The sequence below is a fragment of the Lycorma delicatula genome, chromosome 1 (genome assembly GCF_047948215.1).
Source record: "Lycorma delicatula isolate Av1 chromosome 1, ASM4794821v1, whole genome shotgun sequence".
Taxonomy (NCBI): Eukaryota; Metazoa; Arthropoda; class Insecta; order Hemiptera; family Fulgoridae; genus Lycorma; species Lycorma delicatula.
The window spans coordinates 31,858,544-31,861,043 of record NC_134455.1 but is presented as its reverse complement, the minus strand read 5'-3'; the positions used below and the strand labels follow the sequence as shown (position 1 = coordinate 31,861,043).

Here is a 2,500-nt window from a genome sequence, read left to right as displayed (position 1 = left end):
GGGGCTCCGCGTACCGATCGTGGTCGTCTTTGGTATTGGTGACGGCCGCGTTCCTATGCGGAGTCAGCGGCCCGATGTAGCTAGGATCCCGTTGACCTCCTGGCCCAAATTGGCAGTATGTAGCTGGATCCCTTATTCTTCTTTTTTTTTTCTAGCTTATTTAATTATTCTTTTTCCTTTTTAGTTTTTTTTTTGTTTTATACTGCCTTCCGGAAGGCTGAACAACGTAACTTCAAAATTGGCCGTAGTGGCTTATTAACAGTGTCAGATATTCCTCGGGATGTAAAATTTTTATAAACCTTTTTTCTATTACGTCCCTAATCGCCCGAGGAATTCGGTGTTCCGCCAATGGTGGGTGCGGTGGGGATTGACTAGCTAGTATTCATATTGAATTTATTGAAAGTTAGTTATTGGTGTTTAAAAAAAAAGTTGGTTGATTCGCTGTGCAAGGTTCAACCTAGCTTTAAGTTTTTAAATTCAAATTCTCTATTTTAATTTTTTTTTATTATTCTTATATCCTTTTGTATAATTCAACGAAATGAACCTTGATTCACCGTCAAGGCGGCTAATGGCTAGGAGGGGCCAGGACGCCGTTCATACGTATTCTATCCCCTTTGACCAGCAGCAGTGTCAGCAATGTTTATTGCTTTTTCGTACTGCGGGAGGTAGAAACGGCCTGATGGATCATTATAGTAAGATTCATCCTAAGGTGGGGATTGAGTGGTCTTGCATCAAATGCGGCACGACCCGATATCCGACTTACATCGCGGCGTGTGTACACCAGGCTAAATGTAAGGGCCCGGCGCCCCCGGAGGAGGGCGATCATCGGTGCCCTGCGGATGGTTGTTCCCGGGTCTTCACCACTAAGAGTGGACTCGGGGTGCACGTCCGTAGTGCGCATCCGGTGTTAGCCAACCAACGGGCGGCTAAAACTAACAGCAGCCGGAGTGAGCCCCTCAGCGTTCCTAAGCGGGCGCTGAGAAGCCGTGTGCACCGTCCGGTGTGTGTGGAGGGTGAAGGGGAAGGTCCATTGATGCGGGATGCTCATGAACCTATGAGCGGTGCGAGTTGCGGGACCGTGCTGGATAGTGCGGATGGCGATCCATCGCCGCCCGGGTCACCACAAGTGCCCGTGGTTGAGGCGGCTGATGATGGATGTGCTCATCTAATCTTGATGGCGCGGAGGGCTAGAGAGGCCAACCCGCAACTCAAGTCTGGTGGAAAACTCTTAAAGTTTATCCACCAGTGTGACGTGTTGCTGGACTCTGTCATCGGGGGACAAGAGTTTGGTCGTGATGTTATCGACGAGTTGGTCGGAGAACTCGCCGATGCCCTAAGAAATAATTCTAAATCTAATAAATATAAACCTTCCCATTCCAAATTTAATGTTAGAAATAAGGGACGCACACGCGGTAGAGGCCATGACAGCAGGAAAAAGCGTCGGTATGCAAGGACGCAGGAGCTCTACCGCAAGGCACCAAGCAAACTTGCCGATATGGTAGTTGCGGGTGACCTTTCCCTCCTTAAAGACCCGGAGGAGAGGATAAATGCCCCAATAGCTCAGTTGAGGGAAACTTACACTGAGCTATGGGGTCAATCGGTTAGGTCTAAATTTAAATATCCTTCTTCTGAAAATATGACTATTGATTTAGTCATGCCGCCATTCGAAGTTAAAGAAATTAGGCAGAGGGTAAAGCGGCTCAAAGCCAAAGGGGCTCCGGGCCCAGATGGTGTGTGCCGCAATGATGTGCTTATTGCGGGCTACGAGCACTTGCTGCTGAAACTTTTTACGTTATTATTTGTTAAAAACTATTACCCGAAGCCATGGTTAATCAATAGGACAACATTCATTCCCAAGCCTAATAAGGATCCGAAAGATCCAGGGGCTTGGCGGCCAATCACTATAGGTTCTGTTTTGGCGAGGGTGTATGCTGGGCTTCTCGAGTCTCGAATTCGGGCGAGAGTCTGGCTGCATCCCTCTCAAAGAGGATTTGTAGCGGGGAATGGATGTTTCGCGAATTGCTTTGTGTTGAATGAGGCAATTCGCGGGGCCAAGTCAGGTAGGCAGGAGGGCGCAGTGATCACGATGGTTGATCTGGAGAAAGCCTTCGATACTGTCCCGCATGAAGCCATTTGGGCTGCGCTGAAGGCGCGCGGGTTTCCGACAAGTTTTGTCGGAGCTATTCGGGCCATGTACACCGGGGCCCAGACAGTATTCCAGTCCGAAGGCCAGCAGTTCAACCTTGACCTCCGAAGAGGAGTCAAGCAGGGTGATCCGCTGTCTGCTCTCCTTTTTAATATAATTATTGACCCGGTATTTAATCTAACCGTTGGTTCGCAATTAGGTGAGCTCGATGGAACGACTGGTGCCATTGGGTTCGCCGATGACTTGGTCCTGCTGTCCTGTCGTCCGAGTGTCGGACAAAGACAGCTAAACGCGGTTCAAAATTTTTTTAATGACATCGGCCTTAAGTTTAATTATAAAAAGTGTTTCGCGGGT

The 2,500-nt window shown here is 48.7% G+C and overlaps 1 pseudogene; it reads left to right on the top strand.

Annotated features, from left to right (window-relative positions):
• LOC142318647 (large subunit ribosomal RNA) overlaps positions 1–2,500 on the top strand; it is an 8,871-nt pseudogene that overhangs the window by 3,391 nt on the left and 2,980 nt on the right.